The 19,483-nt window shown below is 57.4% G+C and overlaps 1 protein-coding gene across 9 annotated transcripts in view; it reads right to left on the reverse strand.

Annotated features, from left to right (window-relative positions):
• Window positions 1–2,032, reverse strand: part of NLRP1 (NLR family pyrin domain containing 1) — a 37,916-nt gene extending 35,884 nt beyond the window's left edge. For 3 of the 9 annotated variants that reach the window (XR_013376658.1, XM_077893122.1, XM_077893121.1), the window contains exon 1: window positions 276–2,025. The gene's annotated coding sequence lies outside the window, so the exon portion shown is untranslated. Of the gene's footprint in view, window positions 1–275 lie in introns of all 9 variants that reach the window. The other 6 variants (XM_077893123.1, XM_077893125.1, XM_077893124.1 and 3 more) reach the window with 5 other exon arrangements.
• Between the last annotated feature and the right edge of the window lie 17,451 nt (window positions 2,033–19,483).

Raw genomic sequence — 19,483 nt, forward strand, 5'->3', positions numbered from 1 at the left:
GGCAGAGGCCAGCATGTCTTCCCCCTCTGCCCATCCCCTGACTAGTGCAAGGCTCCCCCTGAGATCATTCCTCTGTGCCTGGTGAACTCCTGTTCAGTGCTCAGAGCCCCGTTGTGCAGGTGCGGGGAGCCAAGGAGTGTGGGAGGAGAGGCCCCCAGAAGGAGGAGCCCAGAGGGCCCAGGAGACACAGAAGAGGTACGGCAGGGTGCGCAGGGCGGCGGCCAGGAGAGCAGAGGGGAGCACAGGTGGGGGACCGGGATGTGCCCGACACTCACCCTTCTGTGCTCCTGGGGTCCTCGCCTGAGCCCCGGTAGTACTGAGGAGTGGACTGAGCTCCGGGCCGAGCACGACTTGGCCTCTTGGGGCCCCTCTGGGTGGTGGGACACCGACAGATCTGCCTTGGCGCAGCGAGCATCACACGCTGAGTCACCCAGAGGAAACTGGGCTGGGTGTGCCGGGCCAGGGGCGGGGCCACCTCCGCAGTGAGGGCTTAGGCCCAAGGGACACCCAGCGCCCCCCACGAGCCTGTCACCGGAGCTGGAGCTGGTGGCATGGAGCTGGTACCACCAGCTGGAGCTGGTGGCTACTTGCCCCAGGGCGTGGGCTCTGGGGCAGGTGGATGTCAGCCTGGGGGGGCGTGGGGGGCATTTAGGATGGGTGGGGCCCCGTGAGCCACCATGTCACCAGGGCAACTCCTGACTGAAAGGCTGTACCCAAGCCCTCCCGGCCCCTGCCCTGTCCCAGGAGCAGCCAGGTGTGCATTCCCAACCCCTGCCCTCTCCTGGAGGCGCCTGGGTGTGCTTTCCCTGCCCGGGGGGTTGGGGGGCTGCCTGCTGTCCGGGCCCTTGGCTTCCTGCCCGAGAGCGGAAGGGTTCCCTCGCTTCCCCATCGCCCCGGAGCCAGTCCTCAGGGGACTCGGGCACAGGCTGTCTTCCTCTTTTGTCCAACTGGCAGGAGTCAGGGGGTGCTGGGGCAGCGACATTCACCCGCCCATCACCTGTTGCATAACCGTTTCTGGAGATGCCTTGATTGCAGGAGGCTCCCTGCACAGCGTGTCCTCCGGCAGCCCCTTCCCTCCTCTGAGCCTCACTTGGCTGCTAGATTGGCGGGATTGAGCCCCTGGGTGGGGGACCCTGAGGTGCTGGACAGTGGAAGGGAAGGTGTGCAGAGGGACACCCATGACAGACTCTCTGGATCCCGTCCCCAGCACGGCGTCCTGCCACTCCATTCACTTCTGACACGAACTGCTCAGGGTTGGCGCAGCTCAGCACCCCCGAGACCACCCCACATGCCCACCAAAACGGAAACTCAGAACACCCAGTATTTAGGGGTTTTGTGGCTCTTCTTCTATTTCATATGTGCGATTGATTCAGATGTTGGCCTTGGGGTTCTGCTTTCCCTGGGTCCCTCTGCCTGGAGATCCTGCCTTTGTGTTTGGGTGAGCAGCACCCCCAACCCTGCAGCTCTGGGGTCTGGGTGGCGGGGCTGCCACCTGCCATGTTGTTAGCACACAGACTGGGATCCTGAGGGCTTTAGGAGCTGGGTCCCTAGATATTCACATTTTAGGGCAAACCCCAAATATTTACTTTTTGATTAATCACAAGGGGAGCTGCTCAGATCCTGGGTGATAAGGGAGACCTCGGTTCTTGCAGGCGAAGGCCATGCAGAGAGAGAGAGGGAGAGAGGGAGAGAGAGAGAGAGAAGCTGATAGAGTAGGACAGGAGCAGAGATGTATGCCCCCCAAGTGCACGCAAGCCCAGAGACCTCTGTGGCTGCCTGCTGCCTTGCCCCTTCTTCTCCTGGGTGTCTGGGTTGGGGTGCGAGCCCGCGTGTCAGTGTTGGTGCCCTGAGGCTCTCAGACTTGGGGTGTGCGCGTCCTGGACTAATCCTTTAACGTCAGGCCTGTCGGTGGCTGGGATGGGACATGGGAAGTAGGGGGCACGCAGAGGCCCAGAGAAGCAAGGGGACCTGCTTATATCACCCGGTGCGGCAGTGGCTTGGCCAGGGCAGGGGGCCAGCTGTCCGGACACCCCGGTCCAGGCCCTTCCTTCCTCTAGGGCAGTAACTTCCAGGTCAGAGGTCAGATGGGGAAGCACGGGCTTCGCAACCAGGTTGGCTCTGCCCTTTGAGGTTCTGTCATCTTGGCTGAGTCACTTACCTTGCTGGCCTTCAGGTGTCAGCATCTGTACGACAGGTGTAGTAACATCAACTTGTAGGATATGAGACCGAGCGAGGATGGGTGTGCACAGGGATGCGGCACGCGGAGCTCTTGGAGATTTTGCAGGTGCTTACGGTCCGTGGACCTCTCCACCCCCGTCCCCGTTTGTAAGATTGCACCTGCCGAAATCCTACTCATTTCTTGAGGGCCAATACCGGAGTGGCACCTCTTCCATGAAACCTCTCCTGCTTTGACTTTTTTTTTTAAAGATTTTATTTATTTATTCATGAGAGACACAGAGACAGAGAGAGGCAGAGACACAGGCAGAGGGAGAAGCGGGCTACCTGTGGGGAGCCTGATGTGGGACTTGATCCCAGGACCCCAGGGTCAAGCCCTGAGCCCAAAGCAGACACTCAACCATGGAGCCACCCAGGCATACCCATGTGGCTTTAGTTTTAATGGCACCAGTGTTGTAGGAGTTTGGTTTCACCAGGATGACTTTGGTCACTACAGAGCCCACCACATTCCCCAGGACGCTCTGTGACAGACACAGACAGACAGACACAGCCCTGCACATGTGACTACGTGAGCTGTACACAATGTGTTTGTTGCACACCATGCTCATCTTTGTCACTATATCGTCCTTGAAGGACCCTGCAGCCAGCACCCTGGGGTATGGCTCCTGTCTCCTGGGATAGAGGCCCAGAGGTGGCCCCAGAGGTGACGCAGCTTTATACTGAATAAAAGCCATCAAATTGGCCCTGATCCCGTCCAGACCCCGAGGGAGCACGACTCACCTGGAGCAGGTGCGCTTCCTTCTACCCATCACCCGCCCCCCCCAAGGGGAGGGAGCCTCCCTGTGGGAACCTGGATTCTCTGATGGCTGCTGGGAGGTGGGGGGTGGGGGACTGGCTGCCCTGGATGCCCGGCCCAGCCCTAGGGTGGCTCCCAAGCTCCCCACTCTGCCAGCTGTGCTCGCTTCCCCGTGCTGTCACGGTGTGGCGTCCTCCTATATGCCCCCAAACTCTGACATTGTCCCTCACCTGTTTCCTGTCCGTCTGGCAGGCACTATTACCCACTTAAAACACAAACTAGGCCACGTCACATCTCTGCTCAAACCCTTGCGACACTTCCCATTTCTCTTGGAGTGAAAGCCCAAGTCCCTCCAGTGGCTCATGGGGCCCCGTATGATCTTGTCCCTGATGCCTCTCGGACTTCCTCTCTTAACTCTGTCCCCTATGGCCTCCTCTCTGTTCCTTGAACACACGGACAATCCTCTTATCCCAAGGCCTTTTCACCGGCTCTCTTATCCTCTTGGGATGATTTCCATCCCCCCCTTCCCCATGGCAGAGGCTTGTTTTCTCCCATCTTTTTTTTTTTTTAAAGATTTTATTTATTTATTCATGAGAGACACAGAGAGAGGAAGAGGCATAGACACAGGCAGAGGGAGAAGCAGGCTCCATGCACCATGCAGGGAGCCTGATGTGGGACTCGATCCCGGGACTCCAGGATCACACCCTGGGCTGAAGGCGGCATTAAACCACTGAGCCACCCGGGCTGCCCCTGTTTTCTCCCATCCTATGGGGCTGCACCCCTCACTCCCCCAGACCCCTGAGCTGCTGTATGTGTCCCCACCTGGCCCCAAAGGTGTGCTTGTTGGCTTCCTGACACCCCCACTTCCTGGGGCCAGTGGGCTGATGCTCACAGATCAGCGCCCACCTTGCTCCTCGTCCATCTGTCCTATGGCCACCAGATGGCACCCCAGCACTGTCCATGCCTCAAATCCGAGCCCATCCCGCATCCCACTTCCCTCCCGGAGGACCCCAAGGCACGCCTCTGAATCTCGGCACTTATTTTTTTCTTGTTTTTTAATAATAAATTTATTTTTTATTGGTGTTCAATTTGCCAACATACAGAATAACACCCAGTGCTCATCCCGTCAAGTGCTCCCCTCAGTGCCCGTCACCCATTCATCCCCACCCCCCGCCCTCCTCCCCTTCCACCACCCCTAGTTCTTTTCCCAGAGTTAGGAGTCTTTATGTTCTGTCTCCCTTTCTGATATTTCCTACCCATTTCTTCTCCCTTCCCTTCTATTGCCTTTCACTATTATTTATATTCCCCAAATGAATGAGAACATATAATGTTTGTCCTTCTCCGATTGAATCTCGGCATTTAGTTCCATTTCTGGTGCTGTCTTTGCTCCTGGCATCAGGGCCTCTTAGGAGCACATTAGACACTTTCAATTTCATTTTATTTATTTTTATTTTATTCAAATAATGCTAGTTCCTATGAAAGGCCAACGTGGGCGGATAATCCCCAGGCTGTCCCACCAGGGTCCAGGGCTTTTTATGTTCAAATTAGTCTGACTTGAATCTGCACCGCGGTAACTTCTGGAAATCAGGCCTTCTTAAGATTGCCCTCCTGGGGGCCCTGGGGGGGCTCCGTGGTGAATCGTCTGCCTTGGGCTTAGGTTATGACCCCGGGGTCCTGGGGTCGAGTCCCACATCTGGCTCCCCATAGGGAGCCTGCGTCTTCCTCTGCATCTCTGTCTGCCCCTCCCCCTGCTCGTAGTCTCTCTCTCTTTTTCTCTCTCGAATAAATAAGTAAAATATTTTTTAAAAAATTGCTCTCTTGCCGCTCCATCTGAGAGCTGTCAGGTGCGGCCTCCTGGGGGTGGAGACATCTGTCCCTCAGTTTTCCCTCTGACCTCATCCCACTACTGCCTGTTGCTTTCCTGGCCTTGGACTCCATCTGTCTGTGTCGTCTGTCTGTCCATCCGTACAAGAGGCTGGGCTCCCCCGAAGGATTGGGGACATGGGACAGTAATGACCCGGGCAGAGGGTCCCCGCGGCTATTGCGTTGCTCTCTGAGCTCACGGGTCAGGGTCCCCTGGGCGCTCCCCTCCCAGCTGGCCGGCGGGGGCTCTGGCTTGTGTCCTTCTGATGCAGCTTCCCCCCGCCCCCAGGTCCCCCCAGTCCCCTCATCTCTGTGGGGTGCAGTGTGGCTTCTGCTCCCACCCAGGAAGACAGCAGGCTTCCCCCAGGTCCCCCCAGCCCCAGCTCCGCCTGGCATCCACCTCCTCCCTGGGTGGTCAGTGTGGTCCATCCAGTGGACCCAGCAAGGGATCCCAGCCATGTGCCCGAAAGGTTCCCCCTCCCCTCCCCCCGAGTTCGAGTGTTCCAGGCTGGGGGACACTGTGCACCAAAGACCCAGAGCTGAAATCTCTCATGAAGAACGTGATCTTGTCCAGGGGTACCTGAGGGCTCAGGTTGGAGGTTCCAGCCCCGAAGGAAAAAATAAAATATAAAGTCTACAAAACCTTGTCTGTCCAGCCACCTGCCTCCCCCTTCCCGTCCTCCCCCGTGTGACCGGAGGGGGCGTTGGGGACACGCGCATCCTTCCGCTGTCTGCTTTAATCCCTGTGAACTTGGCAGAGAGATGCCCACCACAGCCTTCCAAGAGCCAAAAATACCCTTCGGGGAACAAGTGGATTCATCACTTCTCCCTCTGCCTGTGTCTCTGCCTCTCTCTCTCTCTCATGTCTGTCATGAATAAATAAATAAAATCTCACACAATCTCCCAGGACCCCGGGATCATGCCCTGAGCCGAAGGCAGACACTCAACTCTGGAGCCACCCAGGCATTACTCTTCTTTTCTTTTTTTAAAATTAATTAATTAATTAATTAATTAATTAATTAATTAGAGAGAGAGAGAGAGAGAGGCAGAGACTCAGGCAGAGGGAGAAGCAGGCCCCATGCAGGGAGCCTGACGTGGGACTTGATCCTGGGTCTCCAGGATCATGCCCTGAGCTGAAGGCGGCGCTGAACCTCTGAGCCACCCGGGCTGCCCTATTTCTTATTTCAATTTTCTGTTGACTGTTCGAGAATGAACTGTGGATGTTATGCCCTTTTACCTCTGAGGACTTAGGTGAATGTCTGCTGAGAGCGAGGACATTTTCTTACATGACTGGGGGACAATGATAAAATTCGGAACATTTAACGTTGAAACAATCAATCCTATCATCCAATGACACGTAACTTTTAAACTATTTCACTGTTTCCTTTATTAGGATCACAAATGGAAGTGTAGAAATAGATAGAGTGAAAGTCCCTTTCCCTCCCACCTTCATCCCAAATGCCCCCAGGGGAAGGGGTGTTAATGGTTGGTCGGTTGTCCGGGAATGAGGACACACTTCCTCGCACACCACCTGCAGGGGTCATAACTGTTTGCATGTCTTGAAGTATTTGGTAGAACCTTCCGTTTTGGCACCTGTGGGTCTGCCATCTCCTATCCTTCCTGGAATTGTGGGGTTCCCCACGGTCGGGACGCACTGGAAGTGATGTAATCATTCTGCTGTGGTCGAGACGGAGCCAGTTTTGCTTTGCATCTTGCTTTTAGCAACCACGCCACTGCGAACACCGTTGTCCATATGGGTGTCCCCAAGCATGCCCGTGAGCACCTCCACGGGGTAGAGCCCCAGGAGAGAAACTTGTGGAACCAAGAGAACATGCGTTTCAGATTCTGGTTCAGAAACCCGCTGCTTATGTTTCTCTTTCAAGAAGCTCACCCTGGAAATTTGTGTCTCTTTGTTTGGCCTCTGGGAAGTTTTAAAACCAGGCTACAGGGACACCTGAGGAGCTCAGCGGGTGGAGCCTCTGCCTTCGGGCTCAGGGCGTGATCCTGGAGTCATGGGATCGAGTCCCACATCAGGCTCCCCGCAGGGAGCCTGCTTCTCCCTCGGCCTGTGTCTCTGCCTCTCTCTGTGTCTCTCATGAATAAATAAATAAAATCTTAAAAAAAAAAAAAAAAAGCTAGCCCAGGATGCCCTTCATGCACCACCTGACATTCATGTCTTTCCTCCACCCTCATTGTGACCATGCTTGACACCTGTGACAGTGTAATACAACTGTAATCTTATTTTATGTCTTCCTGTGGGTGGGTGCCCATGTGGCCACGTCCTTCCAGAGCAAGACTGGCCGTGACGACGTGAGATGCTGGTGGCATTTCTGGCGGCAGCGGCGACGGTCCTGTGGGAGGGACAGGCAGGTGGTGGCGCTGGTCGAAGGGCATCTGCTTCCGGCAGAGCTCATTTCATCTTTCCGACAATTTTCTAAGCCAGGAGATCCTTGTCCTTGGTTTGTGGCTGAGACCAGAGACTCCAAAGCCCCGTGTGTCTGTTGTGGTGCGTCGCGTCGCCGCCAGGGTGCTGTGAGGTGTGCCTGAGGGTGGCGGGCAGTGTCCACCTCCAACCGGCCTGTCCTCTGGTTGCTCCTGAGCTTGGATGCACCTGCGGCTTGCTCTGGGCCTCACGTGGTGGGAGACTCTTCCAGAGACGCACTTGTGTCCCTTGCACTAAAATGAATTGTCCCCAGCCCCCTCCACCCTGGGCCAAAGCGGAGCTCTGAGCTGCAAAATACAGAGATTGGACAGTGACTGTGAGCATATTTAGCCCTGCTGAGGTCCATCAGCCCAAAGGAGCTCTAACAGGAGCAGAAGGATCCGGGATTAGCTCTGCTGCTGGACCTCTACCTGGTCGGAGCTGCCGAGCGCAGGACTAATTCTGGGAGGTAAGGAGCCTGAGAGAACCGGCCAAATCCTCAGCTGTCTGGGGCTCAGTGTGCGGAATTAATGAGGCCCCTTGTGGCTGCCCCGCTAAACCTCCTCAAAACACGGCAAATTCGTGTGTCAACTGGTCATTAAACTCCCTTGCTTGGGCTCCCTTCTCTTGACGACATTTTCTCTGGCCACCGGGTGGGGACACATGAACAGAAATAAGCCGCTGGGCTTCCCTGAGCCACCCCTGCCCCTGGGGGAAGACACCAGAGGCTGTCGGGTCCATGAGGGGGCCTTTCTGTGCTCTTGGAGCCGACCCAGGGTGCGGGCTGGGAGGTGATCCCTGGGTGGGTCCCAGAGAGCCGAGGAAGCGGGTGTCACTTCTCCAGCGCCCCCGGGGCTCCCACGCTGGTCACTGTCACTGATGTCACTGGACAGTGTCTGTCACCCGGCGGACTGTGGGGGCGGCAGAGGTGTGTCCGCCTTCTCCAGGAGCCGTGGCCCCCAATGGTCAGGCCCAGTTTCTCCCTGAAGGACCTGTGGAGCCCTTCCTGCCTGCTGCCTGCTTCCCAGGGCCACGCGTTGGTCGAGGGCAGAGTCTGCATCTCCCTGGCGCACAGCTGCACCCCAGCACGTGCTGCAGGGGGCTAGGGAGTCGCCTGACTAGAAGCTCAATCTATGTTTGTTGACCGAAGGGGTGAATGGACAGCAGGATGAGATGCTGCTGAGTCAGAGCCGCCTGGGCTCCCCACCAGCACCTGCTGCCTTTGGCAGTTGGACTTCTGCTTCCTCCTCCTGGCTTTTCCCCCCATGCTTTGGTCATACCACCTGTTGCTGACACATGTTTGCTTATTTAAGCCCTGGCCGTTCCCTGCTGGCCATGGGGGCCCCTGGTTGGATCCCAAGAACTGGCTCTGTCTGCCAGCATCCGATGGCCTACACGCCCCAGCACTTGTGCATCCGTGACGTTTTGGATGCTCGGTTCCAATCACTGCAGTGGAGGGTGTGGGGTGGAGATGGTGCCCTGGCTGGCAAGTGGGGGCCAGGGGCGTGGACTGCGGGGCGGGCAGCAGCTTTGCTGGCCTCTGAGGTGGCCCACACAGTTCCAGGCATGGAGGAAGTGGCCGTCAAAGGGCATCATTTCCAGTTGCAGAGGGCGTGGGACATGCAGATGCGCTTCTCAGCCTCAGGGACAGATCTGTGAACACTCCCCAAGGAGGAGGGGGAAGAGGGGGAGGAGGGGAAGGAGGGGGAGGAGGGGAGGGAGGGAGGAGGGGCAGGGGGGAGAGAGGAGGAGGGAGGAGGAGGGAGGAGGAGGGAGGAGGGGGCAAGGGGAGGAGAGGGAGGTGGAGACAGGGGGAGGAGGGGGAGGATAGGTAGGAAGGAGGGGAGAAATCTTTTAAAAGATTTTATTTATTTATTCATGAGAGACCCAGAGAAAGAGGCAGAGACACAGGCAGAGGGAGAAGCAGACTTCCTGCGGGGAACCGGATGCAGGACTGGATCCTGGGACCCCGGGGTCACACCCTGAGCCAAAGGAAGACGCTCAACTACTGAGCCACCCAGACATCCCTATATTTCTTATTTCTTCTCCCAGTCCCCTCCCCGCCCACCCCACAGAGTGCCTGGCATGTGTGCAGGGCCCAAGGACTACTTAGAGGATCATAGAGTTAACTGAGCCCATAGGATGGACAGACACGGAGACCGGAGATGGTCCCCCAGGGGGACAGACGCTAGAAGGATGAAGGCAGGTCACACCAGGGGCTACGAAACCCTAAGAGGAGCCAGTGGGGACATGAACTCTTGGGAGACGACATGTCCCTTTGTCCCTGCACTAGCCAGTGTCGCTCTGGTTTGCTCTGCCCTGACCCCTGGTCACTGGTTTCTCTCTGAGTCTGACAGAGGTGGGAGCATGGGAGGGAGGACGGGAGAGGTTGGGGCATTTCCTGCCTCTGTTCTGAGCAGACAAGGGCGCTTTCTGGTGGCGGCAGTGGTGTTGACACCTTGCACTGCTGCTCTGGGTCCTGCCCATCTCTCCTCCTGCCTGGCAGCCTCTGCAGTGGCTCCAGCCCGGGCTGCGTGGCCCTGGTCATGAAGCATCACCTCTCCGGGTCCTGCAGCCTTGCAGGGACTTAATCCCAGGACCCTGGGGTCATGTCCTGAGCCGAAGGCAGACGCTCACCTGCTGAGCCCCCTGGGCATCCCCATAAAACCCTTCCTGAGGGGCCTGGCGGGATCCAAAGATGGATCAGAGTGGGGCTATGAAGGGATGTGAGCCCGTCACGTGGCCATCCCTGCTGTGGGGCAGAGACAGTGACCCCCCAGGGGACCCTGAGGAGCCAGAAGCTGGGCTGAGTGGACCCGAGGGTGACCCTACAGGTGCTCCCATGCTCCTTGCAGGGTGGCAAGGGAAGAAGGGCCCCTGGGGGCCCCTCGGAACCCCTGGGTGGTGTTGCAGGTGTGTGCACTGAGGCAGGGAGGGGGCCCGTGGGGAGGCTTCCCCTGTAGCCGGAAGTAAAGGGTGTCCCAGCTTCATTGCACAAGACAACAGGCCTCTCACGGGACAAGGACGCAGAGGAGGGAGAGAGACCAGGGGACCAGGAAACTGAAGATACTTGAGAGATGAGCCGGCCTGGGGCGCAGACGGTGTGGGGAGGTCTGGGTGGGCTCTGAGCGATGTGTCCCTGCCATGTCCCAGCACTGTGTCCTGCACAGCCCAGGTGGCCAAGGCACAGTGACCCCATGGAGTCCGCAGAGCTGGGGGCGTGTGGGGGTTTTGGGGACATGTGCGAAGGAGGTGTATCTGGGCAGCAAAACTCTTTTATTCACTTAATGAGTTTGGCTGCTTTCCTGGAAACGCAAGTGCCAATCCGTGCTGCTGCTGCCGCCGCCGCCGCCACCGCCGGGGTGTCATTAAGCTAAAGAGTATGGAGAACACACACTGCAGATGAAGCAGTTGGCCTGGGACATGGGGGCATCTCGCAGACATCTCAGGGACCCTCTGGGTGGAGAGGCCTTGTGGTCTGAGGTCGGCCTGCGCTCAGGTACTGTGGGGATTTGAGAAGTTGTCTGGGTAATGGGATCCATGCAGGTAATAATGAGTCGTATTTGAGGAACTGATAGAAGGTCCTATTAAGATTGAGGCTTGAGGGATCCCTGGGTGGCGCAGCGGTTTGGCGCCTGCCTTTGGCTCAGGGCGCGATCCTGGAGACCCGGGATCGAATCCCACGTCGGGCTCCCGGTGCATGGAGCCTGCTTCTCTCTCTGCCTGTGTCTCTGCCTCTCTCTCTCTCTCTCTCTCTGAGTGTGACTATCGTAAATAAATAAATTAAAAAAAAAAAAAAAAAAGATTGAGGCTTGAAAGAGGCCCAAAGTTACCCTAGCCCTTGTGTCTGCTGCTCATGGATGCAACGTCTGGGCTTCTTTCTTTCTTTTTTTAAAAAAGATTTTATTTATTTATTCATGACAGACACAGAGAAAGAGGCAGAGACACAGGCAGAGGGAGAAGCAGGCTACCTGCAGGGAGCCCGATGCAGGACTCGATCCCAGGATGCTGGGGTCACACCCTAAGCTGAAGACAGACACTCACCCGCTGAGCCCCTGGCACCCCCGAACGTCTGGAGGCCGAGCCCAGAGCCTTGCTCTGCCCTTCTCATGCCCTGGGTTTGCACAAGACTGTCCTGGAGGTTCCACGACACCCTCACTGAGTCCAGAATATCCTTGTGAACCCTGCTCCCCTTTTCTGGGTTGAGTTGGGCCCTGAGAGCTGGATACAGATGCTGTAGGACAGCAGGACCTGCCCAGACAAGGTTGGCTGAGAGATGCTCGTAACTAGGTGAGCCGGGTCCCCAGGACCCCAGCTGCAGGGAGCACTGGATGGAGCGGCCTCCTCCCAGCCCCTGACCCTTGCCCCTACGTAAGTGCCCAGCGGTGGGGAACAGAGGCTCAGAGAGGTTGAGATTCTTGGTAAAGTCACCCAGCGGGGGTGGACTCAGATGTCTTCTGCCACACGTGGCCCCTCACCTCCTCTCTCTCACCACTGAGGAAGGTGCCTATTGGGGCGTGGGGGTGGGGATCTGTGCAGACTTAGCTTCCCGTTGCAGCCCAGCCCGAGAAGAGCATCTGTGGCTCCCTCCACCCCTCTTGGCTTCTGTCCTGGGCAAGGATTCCGCACGGTTGGGTGCTTTTATAAAATTTTTATTTTTCAATTACATGCTCATTGTAACAAACCCAAACCACACAGAAGTGGATGAAGCAGGTGGAGAAAGGCCCCCTTCTTCTCCTCCAGATTCTTTGCTGTTGTGGAGCTGTGGCCCTAGAGAGCTTGACAGGGGACTTGACCCCAGGACCCCGGAGGTCACTCCCCCAGAGGAAGGCAGATGGTCCACCGCTGAGCCCCCTCCCCTCCCGCTGGGCGCCCTGATAACGTTTCTACAAAATTAAGGTAAGTAGGAACCTCCCCTCATCGGTTTGCACAAATAATAAGAGAGACCAACAGCCCAGAGGCGAAGATGTCTGCAAGGGGCGTGGGGCGCAGGCCGTGGGCATCTGGGTGTTCCCGCCACCGGCCCGTGGCGCCCTCCTGCTCTCTTGCTCCCTGCGCGCCCGCTGGGTAGCAAGTCCTGAGTCTTCTGATTGCTTGCTTCTTAGATATATTTTTTCTTTTCTAGACAAAATAGAATCAGAGCCTTTTGTGGTGGAGAGACGCGTCCACGACTGGGCGCGCCTCGTGTGAGAAGACGCGTGGAATCCTGAAGTCCCGGCTTTGAATTATTTATCAGGACGCCTTGCTCCTGGGAGCCTCCCGCCCACTCAGCTGAACGACAGAACCCTGCGGCTCCTCCAGACGCTGCTGACAGCAGGGCCCCAGGCCACCACCGATGGGGTCTCCGCCCGCCCCAACCCCCCTCCAAGCTGTGGCCACACCCAGCCGCCCCGAGTCCCGGCCTGTCTTACTTTGCAAGCGCTGTTCCCAGCCCTTCCGTGTTCTTTTCAGCCCACGCACCCTGCAAACTCCTACTCTGCCGCTGAGAGCCAGCCCCGGCGGCCCTTCCTTCAGAAGCGTTTCCCTCCCTGCGTTGCCCGCTGGCGGCGGCTTTGTGCTTCTGGCTGGGTGGGGCATGTGTGTCCCTGGCCTGGCCACCGGAGGGTGCTCACCCGATGGGGGACAGCACACATGCGGCAAGATTGCTGGGTCTCTAGAGGTCTTGGGAGGTCGATGGGCAGACCTGAGGTGGACAAGGTGCCAGTGGTCGTGGGTGAGTTTGAAGCGTGTCACCCACGCGGGAGTCGGTGGATCCATGGCTCGCAGAGGCTGGGGCGGGCAATGAGGATGGTGGACAGGTCCCACCCAGTGGAAGGGGAGCCCGCAGGCTACTCTGGGAGGGACACCCATTCGCAGGATCTCGCTCACGCTGAACTCTGGGCTCATGAGGCCCTCCAGCAGCTTCGTGGGTTCTCGAGGTGCATCTGTATGGTTAAGAGGGACGCCCCAGTGACTGTGCGTCCACCTTCTGCTAACTTAGCACAGCCTTCATGTCCACGTTCTCATGAATTCTTCAAGCCCAAGCTCCGGGGTCAGCAGCTCTAGAGTGTGTTCTCAGGTGGGTGCTTCTCCTCCAGACTGGTTTTATTTATTTATTTTTTATTATCATTATTTTAAGATTTTATTTATTCATGAGAGACACAGAGAGAGAGGCAGAGACACAGGCAGAAGGAGAAGCAGGCTCCCTGCGGGGAGCCTGGTGTGGGACTCAATCCTGGATCACGCCTTGACCTGAAGGCAGACCCCCAGGCCTTACCTGTACGTTGCGGGCATTACTGGCTCCTGGCCTGGATCCCTGCTGGATCTAGAGCTTGGTAGAAGTGGGAGCTGGGCTAGATGACCGGCGCCCTGTCGGTACCCATGGAGCGAGGTTAGGGAGCCCCTCTGCACGAGGCAGCAGTCTGCAGCGAGACATGGGTCCGTGGGAAGACCTTGGGCCTGCAGGGCAGGATACGAGGCTGTGTCTGGGCGCTGGGTGTGGGGGGAGGATGGCGGAGCAGAGCCTGGGTCCCAAGAACAGGGAGCAGAGGACTTGCTGCATCTGTCCTCGCCTCCGTCCGCACCTTGCCGCTTGGACATTATCTGCATCATCGGCTGTTTCCATGACAGAAATGTGCAGGACACCTTGGCCTCTCAGTTCTCACAGCTTTAAACCCCAACAGGACTGTGTCTCTACCACTCAAACTAAAGCATCCCCAGGGAGGAGATCCCCTGGCTCAGAATGGGGGTGCTCAGTTCTGACCAGGGTCCCAGACGGGCTGTCAGGTGGGATGGGGGGCAGGGAGTGCTCTCACGGTGGAGGAGACTGGCTGGGATGCATTGCCCCCCCACCCCACCCCAGGATGTTTCTTCTCTATCACATCAGCGAGGACGACTGTGGCTGCAAGGTTGGCGTGACAGGGCTCAGCCAGTAAAGAGGCGTCCAGGTAGTGGGCAGTGTGTGTGTGGGGGTCCGTGTCCTGCAGCAGCACAGCCAACATCTATTTCCCTGCATGCCCCCCATCTATCTTCTCTGCCTTCGCCTTCATCTCCAGGCTGCCTCATGTACAGAGGCAAAAAAAAAAAAAAAAAAAAAGAAGTTGATGTTTCTGGCTTCTCACCAGCGGGTTAGAAACTCCAGGGGAAGCAAGAGCAGGTGCTCGGTGAGGATGGTGACCCAGCCAAACGTGCTCTGGGTTACCCCGGCTGCTGTGGTTGGGTCACCTGTGGCCTGAAGACCCTTCTGCTGACTGGCTTAGGCTCCCCTGCCTCCCAGACCGAGGGACAGGCCTGGTGGAATCAGACAAACCAGAACCCTCCACCGTCTACTGCCCCCAAACTCCCATGTGCTTTAGGGAGACAGTGTTGATGTTGTAACGGATCATCACAATGCCCTCTGCATCGTTCACATAGGTTTTGTGGGTCAGCGTGCAGTCTGTGTCCAGCAGGAGTTCCAGTGCTTCTAGACGTGTGATGTCGTCTGTATTTGCCAGGGCAGCTGGGATGCTGGGGTGGGGGCATCTCCTCCCGCGGGCTGCGCTGGTTGCCTGCCCGGCTGTCCTGGGGTCCCAGCAGCAAAAGGAGAAGCCAAGCCATGGTGCACACACACTTTCCAGAGTGGGGTAGGGGTGGGGGGTCTTCTGGCCTTGTCCATGCTGCTATCACCATGGCCCGGAGCTGGTCCCATGGCTGGTCCATCGGGGCAGGTGCCTCGGCGGGTGGTGGCTACAGGAAGCAGCGAGCAAATGTTGAGCCATAGATGCAACCGGTGGCCACAGTGAGGAGAGTGGAGGTGGGGAGGGGTCATTTCCACCGTGGGCGCGCGCAAGGACAGGGTGTGTCTAGAGGGTAGGCCCTGGGGGACGCTTTGACCTCCATAGAGCAGGGGCTGAGTCCTCCGGAGAGAATGGCTGGTGGAGCCCATCAGGCGGGGGGGGAAGGGGTTTGCATTGACGGCTGCACATAGGGGCATGTCCCATCTGCACAACCCATCACAGCACCGGGCTTGGCACCAGGCATGTTGCAGGCATCATCTCGCTGTACGTGCAGGTGAGAACACAGGCTCAGAGAGGTGAAGAATGTGCGCAGAGTCACACACCAAGGAGGTGTGGGTGCGAGCTTGGCTTTCTCTGGCCTGAAGGGGCCCAGGATTCGGCTGAGGCAGGGCCACAGCCAAGGAGCAGGGGTTGGGGTGCAGGGGGATGGGGTCATGGGGTCACAGGGTGCTGATGTGTGGGTGTTTGCAGCATCAGCTCACCTCAGCGTGGGCCTCTGGGTGAAGACACCTCCCGCCTGCACATGGGTGTGCTCTGTGGCTCTTGGCAGAGAGGGAACACTGAGCCCGGGGTGGGGGGGTGGCGCCCACCTCTGTGTGCACGTGGACTTGGCTGAGCGACAAGTCCGGGGTTGTGCTGTCCCTGCAGGAGTGACCCATCCCGGGAACAGGGCATCCGTGAGTGTGGATGAAGCAGGTCGGGTCCATGCTCACACAGCAGTTCCCCGCTTCTTGTGGCAACACGAGGGAGGGCACCCCAAAGGATGCGGCCAGCAGGGTGGGCAGGCGGGTGGGAGCTAAGCCAGAAGCGTGGCTTTCCCCGAACCCGACGTTTCCCACACACACCTGCTGCTCCCTGCAGTCATCCATGACGGTCCCCATCCCCACAGCATCTGCTAACGATTTATTATTACACGGAGAGTATAACATTTTCATACATGTGACATTTTTCATCCTGGGTTGAGTTAATTACCACTGACTTGCAAGCAAGCAGCGTTTCCTCCCGCGGCCACCACCGCAGACAATGGTGCATTGTCTCCGCTGCCACCTGAGGCGAGCAGTTGCCACTTCCCTCTGGCTTCCGCACACGTCCCTCATCCATCATCACCGCCGCTCTAGGAGAGCTGTGCACGCCAGCGGAAAGGCCTTGGAAATGTAAACGTCCAGCGACCTCCTCTTGCTAGAAGTGGATTCCGAAGGATGTGGGGATCCTTCCTAAAAGTCGTGTCCTGGGGATTCACAGAGCAGACCGAGGATGTGTGCTTGGGGTCCCTCCCACCTCCTATAGTGAGTTTATACGGTGTTCTGGCCACTAGGCCGGGGCAAGGGCTGCACCGAGCACAGCTCTCCAAATGCTTCATTTCCCCTCATATTAAGGCAATAAAACAATAGCCGACGACTATTATTTATAGAGGCCTATTACGTGTTCTAAGTCACACGTTTGTCAAACACATCATCCCCAAAGCTGTTCTGAAGTGCCTGCTGCTAGTACTGCTGGTTTACAGAGGGGGAAATGGAGGTACACATGGCTAAGCGGCTCCTGCCCTGCCCTGCATTGTGTGGCTGATGGGGCTACAGCCCGGATTCAAACGGGGGGGGGGCGGCGGGGTCTGAGCTCCTGCCCGCTTGGCTGCTCAGCCTCACACTTGGAGCCCTGAGCAATGCTGAGCTCACACAGGGCCCAGCAGGACGGCGCCTGGACTGCCTCCCGGGTCTGCTGCAGGTGCCCCCCCCCCATGTCCCTCCTGGTCCCGCCAGGTCCCGCCAGCTTCAGAGGATGCTGGGGGTGGGAGGGGCTTGCAGCTAGAGGCTGATGGAGTCGTGGTTGTCGCCTGGTCTGCATGCAGGCACTTGTAACCGTGGCTGTGGTGGGAGCTGGCGTGGTCGCCACGGATGCTGACATCCACTGAAGACTCACTGCGTCGCATGGCAGATCACCGCTCTTCCCTTGCTGCTCTGTCTCCGGCCCAGACAGGTGGGCGTCAGTGAGACTACGTGGCTGGTGCTCTTTGCTCATTATGTAGCGCTAGCAGGCTGATGCGGAAACTGGCCGAGATGGCTGCTCCTGCCGCGGAAACCCGAGGCTCTTTTTTGTTGTTGTTGTTTAATTTGAAAATTCTTTTTTTTAAATAATAAATTTATTTTTTATTGGTGTTCAATTTGCCAACATACATAATAACACCCAGTGCTCATCCCGTCAAGGGTCCCCCTCAGCGCCCGTCACCCATTCTCCCCCACCCCCCGCCTTCCTCCCCTTCCACCACCCCTAGTTCGTTTCCCAGAGTTAGGAGTCTTTATGTTCTGTCTCCCTTTCTGATATTTCCCACACATTTCTTCTCCCTTCCCTTCTATTCCCTTTCACTATTATTTATATTCCCCAAATGAATGAGACCATACAATGTTTGTCCTTCTCCGATTGACTTACTTCACTCAGCATAATACCCTCCAGTTCCGTCCACGTCGAAGCAAATGGTGGGTATTTGTCGTTTCTAATGGCTGAGGAATATTCCATTGTATACATAGACCACATCTTCTTTATCCATTCATCTTTCGAAGGACACCGAGGCTCCTTCCACAGTTTGGCTATTGTGGACATTGCTGCTAGAAACATCGGGGTGCAGGTGTCGTGGCGTTGGCCTTGAGCCCATGTGCACACTGGAAGGCCAGCGTGGGGGCTCCTGCTAGTACCCTGCGCATGGTGGAGATGCCCCTTGGTAGAGAAAGGTGCCTCTCGTGTGTGTCACGTTGGGTGAATAGCTTTCAAGGCGAGGCGTTGGCAGCGCGGGCTGGCTGCTGCTAATCGCACTTGCAAGACATAGACTCAATAAGGAGGTGGCCGGTGGGATGCCTGGGGAGCTCAGCGGTTAAGTATCTGCCTTCGGCTCAGGGCGTGATCCTGGGGTCCCGCATCAGGCTCCCTGCTCAACGTGGAGCCTGCTTCTCCCTCTGCTTGCTGCTCTCCCTGCTGCTCGTGCTCTCTCTCTCTCTCTCTTTCAAGCAAATAAAGTAATAATCTTTAAATAAAAAATACAAAGAAAAGGTAGTTTGTTGCTCACAGTTCTGAAGAGAAGGGGCCTCGCAAGGAAGTGCCCGGATTGGCCAGGAGGCAGAGGAAGCGAGGGCGAGCTGTGGACCACATCCTTCACTGTGCTTTTCATGGGAAGAAGGAACAGATGAGGCAGTGCAGTCAGGTCTGAGATGGGCTATTTCAGGTCATTTTGGGTGGCTCTGGGGTGTTTGTGGGTGGGCACCTGGCCCTGGGGTGGCGAGGGCAGGTAAGGCCTAGCCCTGGGGGGTGGGAGCCCAGTGGAGCAGGTGGTGGGGTGCACGGGCTCTGGGTGGGTGTCAGGGCGGGGGTGGTCAGCTTGCACACACATAAGCCTCGGTCGCAGAGGCAGGTGCTTGACCATCCCTGGCTGGTCGCGGAAGGGGCAGTCCCTCGAGGGTCAGCCAGGCCGCAGATGTCAAGTGCCGAAAGACAAAGACACACGTGCTTAATGCAGTTAGGTGGCAGCATGTGGCAGCATGTGGGCCGTCGGCAGGTGATGAAACCCAGGCTAGCATGTGCCCCAGGTCGTGCAGCCATGGAGGCAGAGCCAGGGCTGGGACACAGTGGTGCACCTGGGTCTCAAACCCTTGTCTCTGTCAGAAAACCGTCCTTCCTCTCATCCCACGTGCAGCTCTGTTGCTCTGCTGTGAATACATGTGTGTGTGTTAGACACAGTGCTCGCTTCTGGGACTTGCTGGGTCCTAATCCCCAGAACCTGGGAGTGTGGGAGGCTGCCCCATGGGCTTGCAAATCAGCGGCTGCAGAGGTGGGAGCTGGTTCGGGTTTGCCTGGGAGGGCCTGGGAGATGCCCCGGAGCAGGGCCATCCAGCAGCCAGGATGAGCCAGGGAACAGATCCCTCTGTGGGGGGAGTGGGGGTGGGGAACACAGCCCCACTGATGCTTGGGTTGTAGCCCATTTCAACCCCTTGTGGTGTCCAGCCCACAGAACTGTGATGTAATGCATTTGGGTCTTTTTTTTTTTTTTTTTTTAAAGATTTAATTCATATATTAGCCAGAGAGAGAGAATGAGCATAGGCAGAGGGAGAAGCAGGAGCCTGACGCGGAACTCGACCCCAGGACCCCGGGATCACGGCCTGAGCTCAAGGCAGATGTTTCATGCACGGAGCCCCCCCAGGTGCCCCCATTTGCATCTTCTTAAGCCATGGAGTTTGCGGTAACCTGTTATGGCAGAAGCAGGACACCAGTCCTGAGACTGTCTCCGGGTGTGTGATTTCTGCGGGTGTGCATAATGGGTGTGCTCAGCGTGGGACTCTTCACAAATGTCTGAACATCCTGCAGGGAGGGGACCCTCCCCACCCCGGCTGACCAGACTGGGGCACGGGGACCCTCTGCACGCTTCCTGTCAGTTTCTTTGTTAGTTGGCCACACGCTGTGAACACAGCCCTGCTGCCAAATCCTGCAAGT

This window comes from Canis aureus, chromosome 3, assembly GCF_053574225.1.
Source record: "Canis aureus isolate CA01 chromosome 3, VMU_Caureus_v.1.0, whole genome shotgun sequence".
NCBI lineage: Eukaryota > Metazoa > Chordata > Mammalia > Carnivora > Canidae > Canis > Canis aureus.